Source organism: Meriones unguiculatus, chromosome 5 (genome assembly GCF_030254825.1).
Source record: "Meriones unguiculatus strain TT.TT164.6M chromosome 5, Bangor_MerUng_6.1, whole genome shotgun sequence".
Classification (NCBI taxonomy): domain Eukaryota; kingdom Metazoa; phylum Chordata; class Mammalia; order Rodentia; family Muridae; genus Meriones; species Meriones unguiculatus.
Genome location: NC_083353.1, coordinates 124,325,909 through 124,352,377, shown reverse-complemented (window position 1 = coordinate 124,352,377; position 26,469 = coordinate 124,325,909). Strand labels below are relative to the sequence as shown.

General features: G+C 40.1%; 1 pseudogene; it reads right to left on the bottom strand.

Annotated features, from left to right (window-relative positions):
* Positions 1 to 26,469, bottom strand: part of LOC132654317 (large ribosomal subunit protein eL42-like) — a 182,518-nt pseudogene that overhangs the window by 107,757 nt on the left and 48,292 nt on the right.

The following is a 26,469-nucleotide window of genomic DNA, read 5'->3' as shown; positions in this document are numbered from 1 at the left end:
AGCCTGAATTTCCCAATCCTGCGGTATTCTTAGAGTTCTGATGACAAACTCAGCCTTCCTTGCTCTGGAAGTTGTCATGAGCTGGGATGGCAGTGGCATTGTGGATAGCCATCATTTTATAAGCATGCAGTTTGGTTCTCTGTGTTGGTGACAGAACATGAAGTCAGAGTGCCTTTAACTTTGCTTATTTTCTCATTTTAAAATGTGTTGAAGGGCTGGAAAGATGGCTGAGTGTGTAAAGGTGCTTGAATAAGCCAGGTTACCTGCGAACCATTTCCAAAAACCACATGATGGAAGTGGGGAACTGACTCCTGCAGTTGTCCTCTGGCACTCAGATACACAGACACAGGCACACACACACACACACACACACACACACAAACACACACACACGCACACACACAGATGCACAAACAGAAAACAAGCAAATAAATATATAAGAATGTAAAAAATAAAATATGTTGTATCTTTTAACCCTGCTTCATTAATATGTTAAATTATTTAATATTGAATCACATGCATTATTCTTATTGAAATATTAGTGTTCAATATGTATCAAGTAGCTGTCAGGGCTAAGTGCTGTGAGTATATAATATGCTTAGTTGCTACAGTGATTCTATCCTAAGATCATACAGACATTTGTAACATGCATATGTTCATTCCCATGACAACCTTTGTCTTTGGTGCACTCTTTTGCTCTTACAGTAAAAACTATTCCACAGTGAGTAAACAATAACAGGATCTTCCTATTGCCGCATTTCAACTTGCCCCTTGGAGAAAGTAAAACAGTTTGAAACGGGTATTATTTAAAGTTCGTAGCATTGACTTGTCTTGTTCCTGGGGAAAATATGCCCCAACAAAGCAATTTAAGAAAGAAGGGATTTTTATTGGCCTGTAGTTGGAAGGCAAATTCCTTCCTGTTTGTGGGAGGCATGGTGTCAGGAGATTACTGGAGTCAACTCTGTGACATCTGCAGTCCGCAAGCGGTGACATGAATACTGGGACTCGGCTCACTTTCTCCTTCTTATACAGTCAAAGACCTTAGCCCACAGAATGTGGCCACCCACTCTTAACATGGGTCTTTCCACTTCACATAAGCTAATTCAGACTGTCCCTCATGAACAGGCCCTCAGGCATGTCTCATGGTAGAGTCTGTCAAGCTAACAATATTAAGCATCATAGGATGACAGCCAATTAGCTCCAGAGTATCATGTACAAACAAATATTAAACCTGTTTGTTCCCTTTGTGATTGCTGGATCACATTATTTCAACAGTGGTATAAGACTTGAAAGCATTTATATTCATACTAAACAAAGTGAACTAGATGTGAAATTCATCTGATGGAGGAGTTCTATAATTTAAACAGGGCATTTAATTACAAATTATACTGCATTATTCTAACATATATTTTATCTGCACACCTCAACTTTTTAAAACAGGAATTTGTTATTAATGAGGCTTCAAGTAATGGTCTGAATTTCACAAGGCCCTAGAAAAATACATCTAACTAATTTTATAATGTTTTCCCCCCAAAAAATAGTTTACTTTGAAAGCAAACTTGGAATTAGGAAGGAGTCAAGGAAAAGAAACATGTTCTGTAGAAGAGGAGTATCAGACACCACCTGCATACTTCAGCTGGGATCCTTTTGCGAACCATTATCTATAGTGCCATGATCCTATTGACTGGCGATGCATTAAGCATGTCTGGACACTGTAAAGGGACTAGAGGAAACTGCTTTATGGGGATTAACAAAGCTGGTGGAGTACAATTTGTGTGTCTCCTCCTGGGACCAGACACGTGGGTGCTCATGACACTGTTGGCTGATGTGAAGGACAGTGTACTTACCGGACTTGAAGGGCAGGACAGTGTTCCTGTAATATGTCAGAGATAAAAAAAATGACGAATTTGAATGAGTGTGTATTACAGCTGATGCTTTAGCTCAATAATTGGATTTTAAAAACAGAAGATCCACAAGATGAGATGAATACATAATAAATGATAAATATTTTATAGGTCATAAATAAACACACACATATATTTACCTTAGTCCTATGTTAATATTCCGGCTCTGAGGAAAATCATTAGCAAAGCAAAAAAAAAAAAAAAATTAAAAGAAATAGGTATCTTTTGACTACTAAGATGTTTCTTTAGCACAGGGAAAAATTCAAGTGCCCATAGCTAGAAGCATTCCAGCACCAGTAAAAAGAACTGTGAAAAATATTGATAAATATCCCATACACATATTTATTTGCCTTTAGAACTTTTTCAGCTTTCCCCTGCAGTTCTCACAGGACTGAAAAGCATACAAGGCTTTCTCTGAGTTTGAGCAAGAACAGAGCTAGTGTCCACTTTATCAGTCATAACAGGGATGCATTGATGGAGAAAGATCTGGAGTTACAAGAGTTTTAACACAGACTATATAAGCTGCTAAGCCTTTACACTGACCAATTTAAAAACAAATAGACCATTAGAATAGTACTATCACACTTCTGTGGGTGCTCATTGCTCTAAACATGGACACTTTTAGTCCTCACTGCTAGGAGACGTGGTTCCTCTAATCCTTGGTGTACAGACGGGGAAACAAGACATTGGCATCATTAGGCCTCCTTAGGAAACCAAACGAACATCGGTACAAAGTCCCAATTTATTTCTAATATCAGAGATCAGAACTCTACTCTTGCCTGATGCATCTAAAACAAAAAAGGGGGAACTGTAGAGAGCTGCAGAATGCTATGCCTTAAAGATGGAGCTGGTTTCCGCCTTCCACCTTCCCGATGGTGAGTGCTCTCTGTCACGAACAATTCCACATTTGGCTAAGGCTGAGGATCTGGCTTGCTTCCATGTATGTGGACCTATCTGCATTGCCCCCGTGGCACGCCTGGGTTGGCTACTCAGAGGCTATTTAAGCTGTGGGCTGGCTTTCCCCAGGGTCCGAGGATTGTTCTAGGAAACACAATCTAGAAGTGAAATACTAGCCTTTGGACCCTGTGCCAGGCCTCTACCCCAGCTGATTCTTGGGTACTCCACAAAGATTAAGTTAACTTCCTTGCTCTCCTGTGAAACAGACTAACCTGTATCTTTTTAAAGAAGGATCTTAAGGATATTCAAAAGCTCCAAAATCCCTGAAAAGGCAGCAAAGTATGGTAGATACTTTATACATTTTAAATAATATTTTGAAATCCCCATAATTGTAGTATCAGAACACTATGAAAAGAGTTAAACTTTTTTTTTTTTCTTTCCAGCCTTTCCCCTCAGTTGTTACACTTTTTATTTTTGGAGAATATATCACTTTTATTCTTGCCTTCCAAGAAAAAAAAAAACAATCTTTCTATTAATAATACCGAAATGATCCCCATGCCATCAAATACTTGAGAATTACAATAAGCCACATGGCTTCATGCTTAGAAATTCTTCCCTCCCCCATCCATAAACGTTCAAAGCAAGGCAGGAATTGTAATGCTTTCTTCTAGAGTCTAATCAAGGTTACTTTAGCAAGAAAAAAACTTATAAGTTGCAGGCGCATATTACTGTTGGGGGAAAAGTAATTTGTTGTAATCATTTTTAATTATAGTTATTTTTAATTATCTTTGCTGTATGTGTAAACATTAAAAATACAAACAGCGCTGCTATCGCACAGATGGTTGGTGCCGTTCCCCGGGCTGTCAGCCCCATTTGACACCACTGCCTCCGTCTCCGTAATTGTAAGCAACGGCAATAAAGTTCTTCCTGGAAAAGTTTCAGCTTCGCCCAAACTGCTTTCGCTGCGGATGGGAAAAACCAGATGGAAATTTCTGCCACCTCTTCTACCTCAGTAGTGCTGTTGAATCCCTTTTCTTCTGAGTTGTTCTTCATGGCCTCCCAGTGCACAGCCTTGAGAAAGCATTGTTTGGGTTTTCTCCAGACCAGAAATGGTGAATATTTAAAAGGCCCGTTTTCGGGATAGGAGAGGGAGTATTGAGGGAAATAAGAGGGGAGCAGATGTGGGGAGAGAGGTCTAGAGGACAGAGGGCTGACAGAGAGAATAGAAACTGTGGGTGGGGCATTTCTGACAAGCTGGAGTACAACAGGGAAGGCTCCAGGGAGGATGTGGGGGTTACTCCAGCTGAGGTCCCTAGTAACTGGAATCAGGGAGACTGAAGAGGCCACCAACTAAGTACGACCGGACTCCTAGTGGAGAGAGGTGGGACAGGAACCCATCCACAAAAACTTCAACCCCAAATTTACCCAGCCTACAAGGTGTGCAGGGATAAAGAGCAGAGAGGGAGGGAATGCCCAACCAATCCCTGGCCCAACCTGAGATCCACCCCGTGGGATAGAGCCTACCCCCCCCCCCCGACACTAACAAGGACACTTTGCTATGCCTGTAGACAGGAGCCTAGCATAGCTGTCCTCTGCGAGGCTCCACCCCGTAGCAGAGCTCAGGATGCCTTGTGGAAGAGTTGAGGAAGGATAAAAGGACGCAGAGGAAACAAGAGCACCACAAGAAACCCAACACGGCCAACTAGCCTGGGCCCAGAGGGTCTGGTGGAGACTGAAGCACCAAGGGCCATGCATGGATCTAGCCCCCCCATATACATGTGTGTGCATATATATTCAATTTCATATATATATACATATATGTGCATATATATTTAAGATATATGTATACACACATATATGTATGTATATGTATATGCCTATATATGCCTATATGTGTGTATGGCTAACTTGTTCTTCTTGTGGGTTCCCTAGTAAGGGATCGTAGGGGTTGTTTCTGACATGGACTCCATTGCACACTTTTCCATCACTTCCTCCTGGTGAGGCTGCCTTGCCTGGCCATTATAGAAGATGTGCTCAGTCTTAACTGACTTGAAGTGCTGAGATGGTTTAGTGATGGTGGGGGGGGGGCTTCCTGAAGAGGAGGAGAGTGGTGAGAGAGAAATGGGAAAGAAGGGGGACTGGAAGGAGAGGAGAGGGCGGGAGGGAGGGGAGAGGAAGGGAGGGTGAGACCAGGTGGAGAGGAGGATGGGGACTGCGATAGGGATGTAAAGTGAATAACTAAATAAAGTTAAAAGTTAAAAAAAAAAAAACATAAAACAAAAGGCCCCCATTTTGAACTTGAAAAATACATAAAAGGAACAGCAATACAAGTTCAGCCATACAATATTTTAAATATATTGTTTTATCGAGACTCACATGCAACAACCAAAGCAATACAACTCAAAATCCCGTAGTTTTTTACTCCTAGTTATTGTCACCCTAAGGATACAGAAAGCATCTATATTTTTTTAAAAACTAGATTTGTGCCACCCTGTACTCCGGTGTAGGCCACCTATGGCTCGACTTTATGATTGCAAGCATGCTATCCTGCATTCACTGCAGAGAGAGACAGAGAGAGAGAGAGAGAGAGAGAGAGAGAGAGAGAGGAGGAGGATGAAGGAGAGAGAAAAGAAGGGAGAGAGAGGGAGAGCGGGAACACACACTTGGCATAAAAAGATAAACAGGTAGGTCAGCTGGCTCAGGGTGAATATTCACTTGTTACCAAATCAGATGAAGTAAGTTGACTCACAGGATCCCACACTGAAGAAGGAAAGAACTGACTCTTACAAGGTCTCTGAACGACATGTAAATTCCAAGACATGTATGTGCATACTCACAGGCACACACAGACACATGCACACAGAAATGAGGAAACATACACATTCATACATGCACACAAATATGTACACGCGCACATACACACACAAATAGATAAATGTAAAAAAACAAATTACACCACACAGAATTTTGATTTATCAGCTTTCAAAAACAAAAGAATTGTCTTTCAACAAGTGCAATCGCAATTAAAAGACCATTGTTCAGGATGGTTGTTCAGTCCGTGAAGTTGGCAACAGATGGAATAGCTGTTCCCACCCTTCTGATTTCCTACCAATGATTCTGACTGTCTGGGCGCACGCGGAGGTCTGATAGCAACAACCACCATGTCCGTGCCCTGATTCCATGTACTTTGGCATTGTGTTGAAACACAATCATTGTCACATCACACCGAGCTGTGACGCAGCTGAGGGGCGATTAAATCATGAGTGTAGACACCCCGTAAGTGGCAGCATCATACTAGAGTTGATGCTAACAAATTTCTTGTCTTTTTTCCTTTGTATGAGGACAAAGTAAGAAAGTGTCATTTGTGACCCAGCGAATACCCCATCACAGGACAAAATGTCATTATCTTGATTATGGATTTCCAACACCAAGCACCGCAAGGAATAGATTTCTGACTTTTTATAAGCTCCTGGGCCTGTGACATTTTGTCACTGAAGCCCAATTAGAATAATCAGTCATATGAGAAAAGACATAAAAACCCAAAAGTAAGTACTTAGTTTTTTTCCCATGGCAGATCAATGAGAGGACATGGTGGGCTAACATTTTCTCAGAGGTGAGAAAGACTACTTTGAGAGTGACAAAAGTCACATTTTCTTTTTTACCAAAATAATTGTTAATGATAAAGAATTGAAGATCATTAAAGATCGTGTTGTAACTTTTTACTAAAGGTGCGGGATGGACAGTCACAGGGTGTGTGTTTTTTCGGGTTTTATGTCAGAAATAAGTTAACAAAGGCCGCTCTACAATTTCATGCCAGTTTTATTTTTAATGATGAGCCTGCCCTTATTAAGTCTTGGTACACTGCCGAGACAGTAGAAGATTATACAGTATTGTCCTATCAACTTGGAGGCTGTGATGAAGGGTCTGGGCAGTGTGTACTTACTTATAACATAAACCAACTTCAGCTGCTGCATTATATGTGCTGAGTAGCAATTCCTAATTTGTATTTTTTTCTATAAATCTTGATTTTCATTATATGGGAAATAATTTACAGATTTGTCTTATATCTACACTAGAAAGTATAATAAATTGAACAATATGTACTTTTGATTTTTTAAACAGCTGCATTTATTTGTATGCATGCTTATGTATTTGTGATGGACATGGGTGCACACTTACTGCAGCACACGTGTGGGGTTCAGAGCACAACTGTGGGAGGCAATTTTCTCTTTTCACCACATGGATCCTGGGAATCAAACTCCGTTCAACAGGCTTTGCAGCAAGTGCCTTTAACCTCTAAGACATATTACCAGATTTCCAACAATATATTCTTTAATTTTTTTTATTTATTATAATTTACTCACTTTGGATCCCAGCTGTAGCCCCCCCCCCTCATCCCATCCCAATTCCACTCTCCCTCATTTCCTCCCATGCCCTCCCCCAGTCCACTGATAGGGGAGGTCCTCCTCCCCTTCCATCTGACCCTAGCCTATCAGGTATCATCAAGACTGGCTGCATTGTCTTCCTCTGTGGCCTGGAAAGGCTGCCCCCACCCTCTCAGGGAGAGCTGATCAAATAACCAGCCACTGAGTTCATGTCAGAGATAGCCCCTCTTTCCCTTACTAGGGAATTCAGTTGGACGCTGAGCTGCCATAGGCAACATCTGTGCAGGGATTCTAGGTTATCTCCACCAAAGGTCCTTGGTTGGAGTATCAGTCTCAGAAAAGACACCTGGGCCCAGATTGTTTGGTTCTGTTGCTATCCTTGTGGAAGTCCAGTCCCTTCAGGTCTTCCTACTTCTCCCTTCTTTCATAAGATTTCTTGCATGCTACCCAAAGTTTGGTTAGGAGCCTCAGCATCTGCTTTGATACACTGCTGGGTAGAGTCTTTCAGAGGCCCTCTGTGGTAGGCTCCTGTCCTGTTTCCTGTTTTCTCCCTCTTCAAATGCCTGTCCCATTTGCCTTTCTGAATGGGGATTGAGCATCTTACTCAGGGTCCTCCTTCTTGCTTTGCTTCTTTAGGTGTACAGATTTTAGTATGATTATCCTGTATTATATGTCTAATATCTGCTTATAAGTGAGAATATACCATGCGTGTCTTTCTCCTTCTGGGATACCTCACTCAGGATGATCTTTTCTAGTTCCCACTATTTGCCTGCAAATTTCATGATTTCTTTGTTTTTAATTGCTGAGTAGTATTCCATTGCGTAAATGTCCCACAAAAATGAAGATACAAAACAGATGAGCCTCCAAACTATGATGTTTTATAATAAAAGAATATAAATAAAAAATTATCATGGACTCCCTAAGCATTGCTCAGTTTTTAGTGTGTTGGAAAAGCTTTGTACTGTCTTCTAATTCTTTTTTTAATATTTTTTTTAAACTTTATTTTATGCACATTGGTGTGAAGGTGTCAGATCTATTGGAATGGGCATTACAGACAGTTGTGAGCTGCCATGTGGGTGCTGAGAATTGAACCCGAGTCCTTTGGAAGAGCAGACAGTGCTCTTAACCACCGAGCCATCTCTCCAGCCCCTCTAATTCTTTATAAAAATATAAAAATTGTTAATTAACCAAGTTTCCATAGTGATCTGTATACTGCTAGGTTATTCTTCCCCTGTTTTGGCGCAGTCTCTGCTCTTGCTCTCTTCTGCAATCCCTTCCCTTCATACATTCCTTACATTTATCAGACTTTTTTCTCACTAACAAAATATTTGACCGAATAAATTAAAATGAATACAGATTTATTTGGGTTAATGATTTCAGTGATCTCTGTCCATGCTTGGCTGCCTCCATTCCTGTAAATGTTTTTATATGAGATGAGAGCCATACCCAAACATTACAAATTCATGACCTGGGCTGAACCCAGAGCATTTCTATCTAAATAGCCCTAGGCTGAGGCCTGGAAGCTGGAAGCCTGAAAGCCTCTTACCTCCACGCACTCTAGTCTTCTGCAAGCCCAGACCTTGAAGTCTTCAACTTCAGCCTCTATTTGCTAACTTAGGCCTACAATGTTTTCAGCCTCTGAGACTTACTGCTGAATAAGATCACCCTTTGTAGTTCTTTCTGAACTCTGGCTGGCTGGTTCAACTCAGCTTTTCTGGCTTAAAATTGCTCTCCAATCTGAATGATTCAAATTGGCTTCTCTCTGCTTTTTACTGAATCTATCTGCTTTGAAAAACTGCCCCTGAACTTCAGGAGCTGAACAGCATGAATTCAATTGGACCCAACTAAACTGCATCTAACTGTACTGTACTCACAAACTCTATATACTCTCTTCATGAACTCTTCCCCCCTCTCTGCAAAGCTTTTAGGTAGCTTTTCTTTACTGTCCTCATGGAAATTTTGGCATATTCTATCTCTGACTCATTCTGTCAAAACTTTTTCTTACTCTCAATTTGTTTAACTCTCCATTATACATCATTGTTTGGGCTTAAAGGTAAGTACTAAAGGTGTCTTTGTATTCCAGCCAGAGGGATTAAAGGTGTGTAAAAGGCCGTGTTTATATTCCAGCTCGATCACACAGACCACACAGATCTTTGGATGTGATTCCTTGTCAGAATAGTCATATTGCTGGATTAAAATTCCTCTATGAATAAAGCTGCTATGAACACAATTGAGCAAATGTCCTTGTTGTATGGTTGAGCATCTTTCAGATATATGCCCAGGAGTGGTTTAGCTGGGTCTTGAGGTAGTGAAATTCCCAATTTTCTAACAAAGTGCCAGATTGATTTCCAAAGTGGTTATAAAAGTTACATTCCCACTAGCAATGAAATAGTGTTCTTTCTTCACATCCTCTCCAGCATATGTTGTCACTTGAGTTTTTGATCTTAGCCATTCTGATGGGTGTAAGGTGAAATCTCAGGGTTGTTTTGATTTGCATTTCCCTGATGACTAGGGACATTGAGCATTTAAATGTTTCTCTACCATTTGATATTCCTCTATTGAAAGTCCCCTTTAGTTCTGTCTACCCAGCAGCAGATAGAAGCAGATGCAGAGACTCATAAGCAAACTTTGGACATAGTGCAGGGAGCCTTCTGGAAGAAGTGAAGAGAGAAGGGCCAGGAGGAGACAGGAGCTCTACAAGGAGACCAACAAAGCCAAAAAAAACTGGGCTCAGGGGGTCCTGCAAGACTGATGCACCAAACAAGGACCATGAATGGAAAGGACCTAAACCCCCTGTTCAGATGTAGCTCATAGGCATCTCAGTCTCCCTGTGGAATCCCAAGTAAGGAAAGCAGGGCCAGTTTCTGGCAAGAACGCCATTGCCTGCTCTTTGATCACCTCCCCCAGTCAGATGATGCCTAATAGGCTAGGGCCAGCTAGTAGGGGAGGAGGACTTCCTCTATCAGGGGACTAAGGGAGGGGTAAGGGAGGGAGAGGAAGGAAGGGTGGGACAGGGAGGAGATGAGGGAGAAGGCTACAACTGGAATTCAAAGTTAACAAATTGTAAAAAAATATTAATAATTTAAAAAAAACTTTAAAAATCCTCTGCACATCCCTTCACCCTAAAGCTGGATGTTGTAACTACATACCCTACTTGTGGAGATCAGAAGAAAACTCACAGGAATCACCTCTCTTCTTCCGTTATGCAATTTCTGGAGATCAAACTCAAGTCATGAGGTCTGATGGGAAACATTGTTTCTTCTGAGTCTCCTGACTGGACCAGGAAGTTTTGTAACACCAGCCTTTGTGTTTCTTCATGCTTTCATTCTCCGGTTCTTCCACTAATACATTCACTTAGACCTAAAAATTCCGAATCCCAACATCACTTGTTAGCTATATCTAAGTAGCCTTGGGTTCTTTTATAACACCTGCTTGATGATCTATCTCATATGGATCCCTGCCTGAAATTCTCTCCCAAATGCTGTACACACATTGAATTATCAAGTTGAAATTTTGATGTGATGTCTGATGAACAAATGATAGGCAAAACTCTAAACCCCTGACCTCATTCTAAACTTTCTGCTCCCTGAGACTCACCAGCTCCTCTTTGGGCATCTCTGTCTTTTAGTGTCTTCGCTAAAAGTTGTATCTAGCACAAATTCCTTTGAATCTTAGAAGGCTGAATACGAGCTATGAATGCTCAGAGTTACTTCACCTCCTACAGTGTGAGTTTACTATTTATTTATTTCCACCAAACATAGAATTCCTCACTGGAATGCTAATTGGTTAGAAACATTACAGCCTCTCTGTTGATTCTTCTGTATTTTTCTTAGTCTTAAAGGATGTTCACAGTGCTCTTGGGCACCAGTTTTATCTCAGATGAAATATGAGTTACCTTCTGTGCTACAGGCAGCAGAGATGAAACCACTGGCCTGAAGCCAATTGTCAGCCTACAGTTATGTCAACACTCTAGCTTTATCTTGCCTTTTCTGGCTTCTTCCATCCAATTTCATCTCAGTTTCATCCATTCTAGGATATTCAGATGAAGATATTCTCAACTCAAACCTAAGTCTTAATCTGGTCCAGATGTGAGCAGTTCACTATTGACATACTGACGTGGCAACTGAGTCTTTCCAGATTTGTCCTCCAGTATAGAGATGTAGGTTCACATTTTCTTTTTTGTTTTCACTTTTTAAAAATTTATTTATATTTTTATAAATTGCAGTTTATTCACTTTGTATCCTGCTGTAGCTCTCTATTTCATTCCCTCCAAATTCCATCCTCTACCCTCTTTTATCTCCTCCTATGCCCACTGGTATGGAAGGGGAGGTCCCCTTCCATCTGACTCTAGTCTATCAGGTCTCATCAGGACTGGCTGCATTGTCTTCCTCTGTGGCCTGATAAGGCTGCTCCCTGACCAGGGGGAGGTGATCAAAGAGCCAGCCACTGAGTTCATGTCAGAGACAGTTCCTGTTCCCATTACTAGGGAACTCACTTGGAGACTGAGCTGCCATGGGCATATGGCACATTCAAGATCATAAACTTACTGCCTCTTCTTCATATATCCTAACTATGTTTCAATCATAAAGAAGGAAAGGTGGGTATGAAGATATGGCTCCGTGGTTAAAATTGGTTGTCTGCTTCTTTTCCAGATGATGGGAGTTCAGTTCCCAGCAACCACATATGGATGCTCACAACTGGCTGTAATTCCAGCTCCAGGGTATCTGATGCAATTTTCTGCTCTCTGTGAACACTTGCACTTATATGTATACATATATTATTGTTAAATAAAGAAAAGAAAGATAGAAGAAAGACAACAACAACAACAGCAGAAACAAATAGGGCAATGCTTCTATAAGTAAAATGGAAGCCTTTCTGAAAATCCTCATGAATTCCCATCATAGCAAATCTTGCTAGAGGTATCCCAACTGTTAAGATGTGTGAAAAACAAATACCTCTGTCTGATTTATAGATTCTATACATTCAATAAGATTTTCTTTTTTATTAAAATGGATACTGTTTAATAGGTACATGACAAGTTTCGACATATGTAGCCAAGACCCTTGGGTCTGTTTTGCCATCTAAAAGAAAGAACAGTGCTGTTGTTTGAATGAAATGCCCCACGTTCTTGGAAATCATCTTTGGTTTTACAGTTGTAAGATGTGTAGTTACAATTAAAAGATTGCATTGAAGCTCAAAAGAGACTTTAGACTTTAAAACAATGTTGCAAATGTGAAAGAGGATATGGACTTTTGAAGTTGGACCAAATGCACTTTTCATGATATGCTGTAGGAATAGAGGGGCTGGGAAGTAGAACGCAGTGCTTTGAGTGAGATGTACCACATTTTCCCAGGAATCTGAATACTTGGACCCCTGTTGGTGGCACTGTTTGGGTAGGTTTAGAAGGTGTGGTCTACTGAAGGGAGCATGTCAGCAGGGGTGGGCTTGAGGATGCTAAATCCATCTGTTTCCAGGGTGATCTCTCTGCTGCTTGTTGGCAGGTCATGCTTTGAGCTTTCTGCTACTGGCCCCCACACCTGCTGCTTGCTGTCTCTGCTCTGTTATCATACATTGTGTTGCTCTGGAAACAAAAGTTGCATAAATGCTTTTTTTATGAAGTACCTTGGCCATGGTGTATTTTATCACGGCAGTAAAATAAAAAATGGAATGAGTGCCAAACAGTAAGTCAAAATGTGAAAACATCATTTTCATAAAATTATAAAGCCAGATCATAGAGTTGCTCTTCATGAGACAATTATATGCAGGGAAACTCTTCTGTTCTGATTACCAGAATGTATTGGTTCAGCTTGTTTCTCAGGTGAATGCTTAGATGCTTGGGGAGCCTCTAACACATGTTTTATCTCTTCTCCTATTCCTCACATTTCGTGGTTCAGAAGTTGAAGAGCAAAAATGACCTAAAGATATTGTTCTAATAATAGCTAACAGCTTATTAATATACCTTGGTACAGTGTAAGGAATATCAATTATATGTGTTTCTCCTGAGAAATCTGTTGGATTCTATATGAGATTCTGTGTTGGTGATGTTTAGAGACATCAACCCCAAACATGTGATAGTTCTCATCAATTTCAAAGGATTTCAGGACTCTATATTGTTGTCAGGGTTTCTTTTTGTGACTCAGGTACATGTGACCTATGCTGTTTAACTGTATGGAATGCACTGTAGTAAGCTGAGTCTCTCTCTGAAATGTGGGATAATAATGACTTGCTATAGAAGTAGTTCTAACCACAAACCAAGTCACTTCCCCACGCAGTGTCCTTTGTGCTGAACCCTGAGTTCACAGGAATGAATACCACCCAAATTAACGCTCCACAGGTATCATAGGCTTATGCTCATGACGTTCTTCCCATGCCTGACTCTGAACTTTTATTCTGAAAATCCAAATCCTCCAGTCAAACTTGGCGTCAATTAGGAGTGTGTCAAAAGTCAAGATTTGGGAATCATGAATATTTGGACAGTCCTGAAAGAAATGGTGAAGCGTGGTTAAAGAGGAGAACTCAGGTGAAGATAGAAATAATGAAAGTGAGAAGGAAGGAGGGGAGGATGGAAGGAAATGAGGGAGGGAGGAAAAATAGGATGGAAGGAGGGTGGTGAGAGTTCTGGAAGGAGACGTCTTGAATAGAAATCATGGGATCACTTGCCTACATTAATGTCAATAAAGGTACGTAATGATGAAAGGACAAGTTAAAGGAGGAAATTTGAATAATTTCAGCTCAATTCAGAAAGAAACTGAGGGATGCATGATTCTGGAAATGGAAAGAGATTAGATGAAGCTGTGTTTCCAGAAGATTAATTTTATAAGTACTATGAAGAGTGGATTGGCATGAAACTGGATAGAGAGAATAGCTAGCCGTGTGTTGAAATAATCCATGTGTGAAGTTATGAGAGACAGGGCAAAATGGGAACTGCTGAAATGGAAACAAAGAAAAAGAAGAAAGAGTCGTTAAGCAGACCAGCAGCAGACTGGCTTTAAAGTGAACCAGCTGAGAAGGGGGGTGGGGGGCTTCAACTGACTGGGAAGCTTTAGCCTATAATACTGCATGTGTCTTATTCTGTGTCTATAGTGGAGGGCTTACAAAGAGTGAACCCCACATCTAGATTTCTCTCCAATTCTAAAATAATCTCCCAATGGCTGTAGTTTGTGCTCTGGTTGTTTAATGAAAAGTTTTCAATTGTAACTGCACTGGTGGTTTCCAAGATAAATCACTGTCTTCTCTCTAAAAATGCATCACTTGTTCCAGGTCTTCTTAACAAAATACTCTTTGTAAAATATTTGTACCATTGTTACCCTACATTGAAAAGGCCCAAAGCATTTGGCCACTCAGAAACAAGGACATACATGCTTAGTAACACCTGGATTCTCAAATATTATGCTTCCTAGACCTGAGAAAAATGAACAGCTGCTTACCCAGTTGATGCGGCCATCTCTACTGAAAGCTGAATTTGACTTCATTCCCCTTAGGTGTGGGAATCTGAAGCCAGATTCTTGCCCATGAATTGTGGCAGTAGTGATGAGCACCATTTCATACTGGGCACACATGATTAACTACCTCTGCATTTCTATACTGTGAATTTTATGGAAGTCATTCTATGAATGCTACTTTCCAGTGGCCTTGGAAAGAGCATGTCAGTGTTACCTGGATCTCAGTCAGTTGGAGTCCCTAGAGGATGACACAAACTCTACCTTCCATTACATCTTGAACTCTAATGTGATGAACTCTAATAACACATTTCAGTTTTGTTTAAACTAGTGAATAACTGAGGCCATATTTGTTAAAGCATTTAATCACACTAATGCCAAGGTATAAAGTGTTTTTTTTTTTTTGAAAGTACCATTTGAAAAAAAAGTATAACCATAGATCTTAGAACCTGAGTTGTCGATGTTCTCTTTAGGAAGTTGTCTCCTGTGCCAATGAGTTCAAGGCTCTTATTCACTTTTTCTTCTAACCAGTGTAGTGTATCTGGTTTTACATTGAACTCTTTGATCTACATGGACTTGAGGTTTGAGCAGTAAGATAAATATGGATCTATTTGCATTTTCTACATCCAGTTAGACCAGCACCATTTGTTGAAGATGCTATGTTTTTTCCATTGTATAGCTTTGGCTCGTTTAACAAAAATAAGGTGTACACAGGTGGGTGGGCTTGAAACTGAAAAGCTTCTGTAAAGCAAAGGACACTATCAATAAAATGAAATGGCAGTCTACAGATTGGGAAAAGAGCTTAACCAGTTCTACATCTGACAGAGAACTAATATCCAGAATATATAAAGAACTCAAGAAATTAAACACCAACAAACCAAATAATTCGGTTAAAAACAGGATACAGAGCTAAACAGAATTCTCAACAGAGGAATATTGAATGGCTGAGAAACACTTAAAGAAATTCTCAATATCCTTAGTCATAAGGGAAATGAAAATCAAAACGACTCTGAGATTCCATTTTACACCTGTCAGAATGGCGAAGATGAAAAATTCCAGTGACAACACATGCTGGGGGACATGTCGAGAAAGGGGAACTGTCACTCATTTCTGGTTGGAACGTAAACTTGTATAACCACTTTGGAAATCAATCTGACTCTTTCTCAGAAAATTGGAAACAGCTCTACCTCAAGACCCAGCTATAGCACTCCTGGGCAAATACCCAGAAGATGATCCAGCACACAACAAGGACATTTGCTCAGTTATGTTCACAGAAGCTTTATTCAGAATAGCGAGAAACAACTTAGATGTTACTCAACCAAAGGATGAATAAAGAAACTGTGGCACATTTACACAGTGGAATACTACTCAGGCAATAAAACAAGGACATCACGAAATTTGCAAGTAAACGGACAGATCATCCTGAGTGAGGTAACACTGACCCAGAAAGACACACATGGTATATACTCACTTATATGTGATTTTTAGTCATATATACCAGGATAAACATACTACAATTCACAGACCCTCAAGAAAATAAGTCAGATGGACATCTTAGGCTTCATGTCGGCCCACTAGTTAAGGGAGTGGGGGATATCTCTGACATGGACTATGTTGCCTGCTTTTTGATCACTTCCCCCTGATGGGACTCCCCTACTAGGCCACAGAGAAAGAAGATGAAGTCAGTACTCAGGTGAATAGTTGAGCTGAGGTGTCTGGGGAAGGGGGCTCCCCTAATCTGAGGAACAGAGGAGAGTGGATGCAGGAGGGAGGGTAGGACGCGGAGGAGAAGAGGAAGAGGCCTATGACCTAGATGTAAATTGAATTAATTACGTTAAAAAAAAAAGAGAAAAAAATAAAGAAAAAATTAGAATAAAGGCCAAAATTCAGTTTGTTAAGATGATTGTAAAATCAGGTCACACATAGCTAAAATTGAAAATACGTTGTGTAAAATACATATCTAAAGTTTGCAGAACCTTCTGGTGAACATAGCCATAGAAAAGCTGATCTCTTAGGCGAAATGGATATTTTAGGGGCTGATGAAAAGAAGTTCATTTTGAGAACCACAAAACTATATCTGAGTATAAAGCTAGTGGTGAAAAGCAGAGCCAAGGAAAGGCAGAGTAGAAAGCTGACGAGGACACCAAATGTACATGCTCTTTGAGTTTTCTAATTCCTGGGAAGAAAATAAACGTTTTTTTTTTTTTTCTCTCTCTCTCTGCTGTGATACTCCTGAAACTCCAGAAATGGCCCTAGCCACTCTTGAATAGCACCTCTAACACTTTGTACAAAAATGACCCTTCTCTTTTATGACATAATTATCTCATGTCTTTAGTTACATGAATGTAAAGCAGGACGATAGAACGATGGGATAGAACGATGGGAATTTTAAAACTCTATAATGGGCCATTGGAGATTGGAATGAGCATGTTGTGGTTAACCGGGAGTGGGAAACAGGAGAAATTTAGGGTAGAATTGTAAAATCGGCTTGGGTTAGAACATGAGAGACAGGAGTCTCAGTGAAGTCAAATAGAAAGAATCTTGAGGTTACCACAATGTTGGAGAAACCTGAGCAATACAAGTCTCCAAATAAGAATGTTGGGGTAGAAAATTAAGAACACAGAAGAGATACAAATCATGTGATAGCAACTAGAGACTAAATAAAACAAAACAATTGATGAAATTTGACAGAAATAAAGTATATCATTTAGGATTTGGGGATGATATGTTAGCTAGAAATGCTGTATATAAAATTCACACTAACATCAGTTTCTGAAAAGGTAAATATTGAATTTGTTTGTTTGCTTGTTTTTAATTTTGAAACAGAACCCAAGTATATAGAACATTTATTTTCTCTGGTTTCCCTTTAGGTTATCGATATGGCTCTAGTTCAGCCATTGGCTGCATTTAGTTTTGAATCAAAAAGGAACCATGAGCAATTCCATTTTGATTAGTTCTATGTTCTTTTGGAAAATGGCACCCACACAAAAGACCAAGTAGAAAAGTCCAGTTGTCATGAGATTCATAACCTATGTCTCAAACTAATGAGTTGCCATTTCTCTAACACTCCATTGGTCAAACTTCATACACAAAATTCATAATACTAGAGTATACCTTAACTTAGTGCAAAAATAAAACAAAAGGAAAGGGGCATCAATGTATAATTTCGTCAGCGAAAGAACTTCAATTTTTCAACTAATTATTCACACGAGTAATTTCCAAACAATCAACTACTGCATCACATAAGGGTTTTATTGGAGAAAAGAACTGAGTAGAGAAAGGGGAGAGGGAAAGAATAGAGGCTTTAAGAATCTTCAGACTGCAACATGAATTTAACACTATTGACAAGTAATAACCATTAGTTACTTCTGTGTCACTGTCAACAAACATGGGGCAAGTTTGTTTTAGTTTCAGTGGATTTCAGTTTTTAATGATTGGGGAAGAAAGGGTCAGGTTCATGGAGGAAGGAGCCTAAGATGCATCTGTTACATCAGGAAAATGAGTTGGGCTGGAACTAGGATGGCTACATCCTTCAAGGGTTCACCCTAGTAGCTTAATTCAATCAGCTCTTCCAGAAAGCCCAAAGGTTCCACAACCCCATCCCCATCCACCAACTAGAGTCAACAGCTGAAGGCTATTACAAATCTGTGGGCCTGTGCAGGCATTGGAACTCAACCCACAACTAGGAAGGGTAGGAGAAGCAAGTCTGAATAACCCCTGGCTGCTTTTTATATTTAAAAAAAAATGTGACTTGATTAAAAAATACAACATTCTTAAGGCTGTTTGAGTTATATCTGCAACAGGTACCTCTGTAGTGCAGGCTTTGCTTGGAAATGTTCTGGAAAAAAAGCACTGCTTCAGGCTATGCACTATCTATATACACTCTAGTCTACGGTACTATCAAGGGAATAATATTCAAACAACCCTTCCTCTACAGAAGATCATTCACAACTGGCAGATTGAAACTACATTGGATTGCCCATGGAGTCATGAGAATGAAGAGGTAAAGTCATAAATGACTGATGGAGACACTGTCCCATGCCATGGGAGATGCGAGTGTTGACGGTAAGGAGAACAACTGGGAAGAGCATATCCATTTACGAAAGTAAAGAAAGGCTTAGGGGTAATTTAATAAAACTGATGATAGCTTCAAGTAAATATTTTTCTTCCTTTCAGCCCTTTGCAGATAGGAAGTCTGATAGTCTGCTATACAATTTGGCTAAGAATTTTTCATTTGCTATCATTTGATACCATAGTCATTAAAAAAACCAGCATTTAGCTTTCATTCATTGTTATGATCACTCACCTAAGAATTCTCAAATATCAATCTTATAAATAATAAGACTGAATATTATTTTTCTAAGCCTTGGAAAAACTTCATTAGATATGTTAATTTGAGGTCATCTGAACACATACAAAAACATTCTTGAAGCAGGAAAGAGGACCATGCCCTCCTGCTGATGGTGACGTTGGGTGGCCTGGCCAGAACAGTGCTGGAGGGCTCACCCTGGTGGTGCAGATCAGGAAGAGCCAGTGCACTGACCAGCTCAGCTACCACCCACGCCTAGATCCAGGGCTCTGCATTGACTCACCCCAAAATCTGTATCATCTCCAAATGATTGAGAGACATCAAAGGGCTAGTCCTACTCATCCCAAGCTGCAGGATCTCCATGTCACAGGACAACAACAGAGCAATCTGGAGAAATCCCATGAGGATCCAATATTGAGGGTGGCACAGAAGCCAGACATCTCTAGCCAGAGCGATGACCCATTGAAGTGGACATTTGCAGGTGACATTGTGTGGACAGAGGGGTACACTGTGGGCCAAACTATGACACACCACAGCCACTACAATGAGGTCGTTTCTATGCTTTATTTGTTGTTGTTGTTGTTGTTTGGTCTTTTGTTTGTTTATGTGTGCGTGTGTCTTTTTTTTTTTTTTTTTTTTTGAAGGAGGATGTTGCAAGGGCAAAGCGCAGATATAAGAGGATGGGGAGATGAGCAGGTGCCAGCAACTGGGGACTAGGGCCAGCAGGATTCGGAAACCTGAAGACAGAGGTGGTGTGTCCATGAAAGTGAAGACTTTGCCAACCTGTTGATGTTCAAGAAAACAGTCATCGAACAGCACGAGTCTTCTCTATCTATACAATCACCTGCTTGATCACCAGAGCAGTGACATTGTGTATCTTATAAAAAAAAATCATAACATCAGTACCACATAAGATCCATCATTACAAAAGTCCTCAATAGTTTCCTTTCTCCTCACCCCCCTCCCACTGGGCCAACCTCCCCCCAACCATATTTTGCACTATAAAGCAGAATTTCAGCAAGCTAAAAATAAATATCTAGCCAGGCATGTCCTGTGGACATGAACACATACCAGCTGGCAGCAAATGTGGTTACATAGTTATGCAAGGTGAGGTAGAGATTAACCATTTGTGGGTATAAATCCAGTCATCAAGTAGCACCCTTTGTCATAATACGTTTTTAATTGCAGGCAGAAATGTGCTCATTGTACTAAGCAACTTTCCTGATATGTACCCATCAACTCATAATACCATCTGTTCAAGAAACATGTTTTAAGTCTCTGTTTATCAGACACACCTTCCTCAGAACAGTTATGCAAGCAGGACCCATTGCTCCCACAACTGCTGCAGGCTTACTCAGTGTGATTGCAGCTGTTTCTCTAGAGACATGATAATATGTCCCAAAATACCCAGGATTAATGATCCCACTTGGAGGGTCAATAGAGACAGAGAGAGAAAAAGGGAGTTTTACCCCTGGAAAGAGTTTTGAGAAAAACAGATTCACTCCATGGGGCTTTTAGCCTGCAGGGATCCCAGCCCAGCCAGTGACCTGCAAAGTGAGACTAAGTTACTCATAGGGATAGTGAAAGCAAGGAGAGCTTGAAGCACACTCCATCCAGAGGTAATAATCACAGAGGCCACCAAAATTCACCACCTGTCTCTTCCAAGTGGAAAGGGGTCTCCAAGGACCTTGCCACAGCAGAGTCCCATCAGGGAAGCACTCACACGCCATTCCATGAAGATGCTGCAATAGAGCAAGGATGAAGTCATGGCTGTCTGTTAGAGTCAGGCAGAGTTGGACTTAACGTCTGTGTTCTGCTGTCCAACAGGAAAGCACAGGCATCCTGCTTACAAGATCTCTTCCTCAAAGAACAGTGCTTGTTTGGAGCAACATTCCTAAGTGCATCAGTAGGACTGTGTGAAGGGCAGCTGGGTTTTGGCACACCAGTGTCTTTCTTTCTCCTTCCGCTAGGGACATGAGGTTCCTCTCACATAACTTTGTTACCTAATCTTGGCCATGTGTGGAAATTGTACTCCTAAAAGAACAGCTAGTTGGTAACTCAATACTGGCTGTGATTGCTGGAGTAAAAAATAGTGTGTCTAATTATAGGACTGTGTTATTAGGGACACTTGTTCATGGATGAAGCTCACATACTTTGAAATCAGCTCGAGCAATAAAATATTAAAACTTAGATACACCATTAACCATATTTTACTGAGTTTAAATTAGATGTTTTTGAAGTTTTTATATCCTTAAAATTAATACAAACTTATTATGGCTATTAGATACAAGTTTTTGACATTAGTTTATATTTGAGACCCTCTAAAATTACCATACTAGTAACATGGACTTTTTACACTTGTCAAAATGTGTCTCAATGCTTTATTATATATCCTCAAACATTTTAAAAATATTTATTAATCTTATTGCAACTTGATATGCCGTTGAGGTTAATACACCTGGCTGACCTGCCTTTTCTGAATGGAAATGTATGTAATAGGAGTGGATGCAGAGGAGGAGGTGGAGTGGGAGACGAAGGAGACATGGTGAGGAGGGAGGGAAACCTGAAGTTGGGATGTAATATATGAGAGAATAAATTAAAATACTAATTTTGATTATTGTGTGTGTGCCAAAAGTTACAGAGATTGTGAGCTGTCTGAACTGGGTGCTGGGACCCAAACCAGGTCCTCTGAAGAAGCAGAATGTGCTCTTTACCCCTGAGCCATCTCTCCAGCCATGTGTATTCCCAAATCTTAACCAAAGGGAGTCAGCTTGGCCCCACGTATTTCAATGTTCTCATATACAAACTGAAATGTGTTACCTTATACAACACACATTGTTGTGGGGTCTACATATTGTAGTTGATAATAAATCCGTTTTATGAAACAAAATCCAGCCACGTATGTTTAAAATGGGTTACATAAGCTTTTCATCAAGGTACCTGAATTCTCGAGGTTAGTAAGTAGAAAAGACAGGATTTGAATTTATGGTATAACTTCTAAACAGTAAATCTCACTAACTTATTCTTGAGTGTGTCATGTATTTGTGCACATTCATGTGTGTGACAAAATCAAAGGATAACCTTTGATGTAGACCCTTACCTTCACCCTGTTTGAAACAGGGTCTCTTACTCAGTGGCTCATGAGCTTCGGGGAATTCTCCCGTCTCTTTCGCTCTTCTCCTATAGTAATAATGGGATTCTAACCATGTGATACAGCATCTGGCTTCTACATGGCCTCTAAAACTTTTAACACTGGTTATTATGATTCTGTAATAAGTCTTTTACTCACTGAGCCATCTCTCCAGCTCTAGACTGTAAATCCTTATCCAAGACATTCTACCTCACAGAGTTGACATAAAGATTAAGTGCAATGATTTATTTAAAGTATTTGATAGAGTATATTTAATATGACAAAATGCTTGCCTTTGCGAGCAAGCATTGTACATATGGCATGGAGAGTTGAATGTAGGGATATGCAGGCATTGTACTGCTAAACTATTCCCCGTCCTCAATTATGTTATCAGTGTTGTCACAGGTGAGATCATCAGTATATTCTCTCCGCGAACAAAGGGGCTTTTATAAGAGAAAATCCAGCCAGGCATACTGGCACATTACTATACACCCCGCACTCAGGAGTCAGAGGCTGGAGATTCACTTAAGTTTGAAGTTATCATGGATACAGAGGAGTTGGACCTACATAGAAAGGCCATGTTTCAAAACAAAATTAAAATCCAGATTCCAGCTTTAAAGTTAATTAAATTAAAGCCTTCTGTTTCTCACGTTCTGACAAATTAGCTTATAATCATTAATTTATTACACAGAAAAAACAAAAGCAACAATGTTAATTGTATATGATACTTATTAAGGCACACATCTATTTAATAAACATTTGCTAACATCTGTTAAGTTATGCATGATATTTCAGACACTAGAACTACATCAGAAACTTTCTAGTAACTTAGATCAAGACAGAAATCTTTTTCACTACTTCAGCAATAATGATTTTTGCACAGAGGGGAAAATACTTATATTTATAATTCATAATAAAGACTGAAGATTTTTTAATATAGTTATAATTCACTTCACATTGTAGCCCCCTCCCTCCTCTCCTCCCAGTCCCTCCCTCATCCCCCCATCCTTCCTCCTTTGCCTCTCAGAAAAGGAGAGAAACCCCTCCCCCCAAAAAACACCCCAGCAATCCAGTCTCATAAGGACGGTATACTTCCTCTTTCACAGTGTCCTGGCAAGGCAACCATACCAGGGTGAAGTGATAGAAGACATGCAACAAACACTATGTTTGAGATAGCTTCCACCCCATTTCTGGGGGACCCACATAGTAGAGGGTCATCAATAGTGTTAGGGGTTGGCTCTCTTCCGTGGAGTGGTTCTCAGTTTGGGCCAGGCATCGGTTGCACATTTCCTTCATCTCTGCTCTAGCTTAATCCTTGCATATCCTGAAGGCAGGGTAGATTCTGGATGGACGATTTTGTAGGTGGGTTGGTGTTCCCCTTTCTCCACTAGAAGTCCTGTCTGGTTAGAGGGTAGCCTATCCAGTCTCCTTGACCCCTACCACCATGGGTTTCAGCTAGAGTCATCCCATATCCTCTTAGGAACCCACCCTGTTGCAGGTCTCCAGTCTGTCAGAAAGGTGAGCCCTGCCCATGGCTGCTCCTCTTGCTGCAAGTCCTCAGTACTCCAGTACCCACTCACCCTATATCTGATCTCCACTTTCCTTTCCCTCAGTGTTCCATGTACTATCCTGTTTCCACTCTTCATTCATTTCTGCTGACTATTCTATTTCTCCTTCTGGTTGAGAGTCGAGCATCCTCTTTTGGGTCCTCCTGGTTACTTAGCTTCTTTGGGTCTGTGAATTGTGGTATGGTTACCCTGTACTATAAGGCTAATATCTACTTATAAGTAAGTACATACCCTGTGTGTCTTTCTGGCTCTGGGTTACCTCACTCAGGATGATCTTTTCTAGTTCCATCTGTATGTCTACAAATTTTGTGATTTCCTTGTTTTCAATAGCTGGGTAGCATACTATTGTGTAAATGCATCATAGTTTTGTTGTTTTTTTTTTATCCATTTGACATCTGACTAAGAGCTAATATCCAGAATATATAAAGAACTCATGAAATTAAGCACCAACAAACCAAATAATTCAATTAAAAATGGGATACAGAGCTAAACAGAATTCTCAACAAAGAAATCTCAAATGGCCTAGAAGCACTTAAAAAAATACACAGTGTCCTTAGGTACCAGGGAAGTGTATATCAAAATGACTCTGAGATTCCATGTCACACCCATCAGAATGGCTGAGGTCAGAAACTCAAGTGACAGTGCATGATAGGTAGGATGTGGAGTAAGGGGAACCCTCCTCCATTGCTGGTGGGGGTGCAAACTTGTAAAACCACCTTGGAAATCAATCTGGAGGATTCTCAGAAAATGAGATATAGCTCTACCTCAAGACTCAGCTTTACTGCTCCTGGGCATCTACCCCACCCCAGAGATGTTCCACCACACAGCAAGGATATTTGTTCAAAAATATTCATAGCATCTCTATTTATAATAGCTATAAACTGAAGACTTTAGAACTTTTAATGTAATGAACTTGACATCTTTCATAGATCTGGAAGAAAACTTTTAAACTATGGAAGAGATGGATTCTTTCTGGTCTGCCTGTTTCTCTTATTCTAAAGAATTATTCTTAAGACATTTATTTGTTATTATTTTTAGTTATGTCTATACATTTGTGGGGATGTGTTGTTGAGTGCAAGTGGCTGTGGATGCCTGAAAAGGGAGTTGAAACTACTGGAACTGGAGTTAAAGGTGGTTATGGGCGCCCAGACGACGCTGGGGGTCAAACTGAGGTCCCAAGCAGGAGGAACGTGTTCTCTTAACTTGAGAGCCTTCTTCTCTCCAACCCCCCAAGATCTGTTTGTTTTTAATTATGTGTGTATGTGGGACTGTGTAGGGGAAAGGGACATGATTGTAGGTCCAATAGAAGCATAGTTTCCAGAATATTCTGTCAGATCTACAAACACTGTGGGTTGTTCTCTTAACTACTGAGCCATCTCCTCAGCCCCTGATCTTCTTTTTAATCATATACAAAGCAAGTCTAGGATAGATAAGGCTGCACAGAGAAATCCTGTCCTGAAAAACCAACAAAGAGTGTCATTTTGTATGAAAAATATGACACTTCATTACCAACTATCCTGACAAAAATCATTAAGCCACTGAAACAACCCATGGTACAGTTTTCGTGGACTTTAGAAACATACATCATACATATATTTACTTTTACAATATTTTTAATTTCTAAAAATACTGTAGACTTCGGTAATAAATATAAACTTAGAAACAGTGAAGGTTGGAGTTAGAGATGCAGCTCAGTTGTTGGAGTCTGTGCTCATCCAGCACAGAGTCCTGGTAGCAGAAACCAGGCGTAGCCCAGGCCTGCAAATCCATCTGTATGAATTAGAGGCAGGTAGACCAGGGATACAAGCTCATCTTGACTACATAGGAAATTCAAGTTAATCCTTGGCTACATGCAACCCTTGTGTTATAAAAAGATGCAATTATTTGACCTTTAACATTATTTTAGGTAGTATTGTTATCCTTCCCTTATTATTTGCTTTTGAATAGCAGAATGCCTTTTCTATAAGGTCACCTGGGTTGGAAGCAGATGGAACACTTGATTTTAATTCATTGTCATCCCAATGATATATGCTCCATATGCCCTGTCCCAGTGGAAAGGTGAAACTGCTTTCTTTAGTTTTGCTCTCATTGTCTTTTTTTCACCCCCACTTTGTTCCATATATGTAATTTGAGTTGTACTTCATAACCCCAAAGATTTGTTTTCTCTTTTCAGCCTTTCCTTTTCACTCTCCCTTGACCTTGGTTCATTTATGTGCATTCCTATGGTTGGTACCTTATAAACAAATTGCAAAGTTATCTTGATGCCTACTGCTTCCACTAAATGACCACACTAACATAACATGGCTTTGTACACTGTTAACTCAAACTCAAAGGACTGCATGTTTGTAAAATTACCTAGGAATTAAAAAGCGGTAGGTCAAATAAAGATGCAAACAGCATAGATAAAGAAACGGAGAGCTTCTCAGCTATCACTATCATATGGAGCACTTTGAAAATATTACTTAAACCGTTTGTAAAACTCTAGCACAGCCAACACTGAAAGAAAACCATTACCTCAGAGAAGTCGAAATAGATTCCTAATTGTCATGTTACTATTTCTTGCAAAGTGGGAATCAAATTCATTCCTGTCTGTCTTCAAAGCTACATGTTTTATCTCAATGCCCTTATCCTGGTGATTCTTCATCATTTGAGCAGAAGAATATGGCAAAAGTTGGTTATTTGGCTAATTATAATACTTAAAACGTGTTTAATGAAAGATGAGAGTAAAATCAAGTCACTCAAATCAAGTTGATCATCATTATTTTTTTTATCTTGATACATTGGCTTGCTACCTAATTGGCTAGTGGTTGGAACTGATTGGCAGGTGCGACAAAACT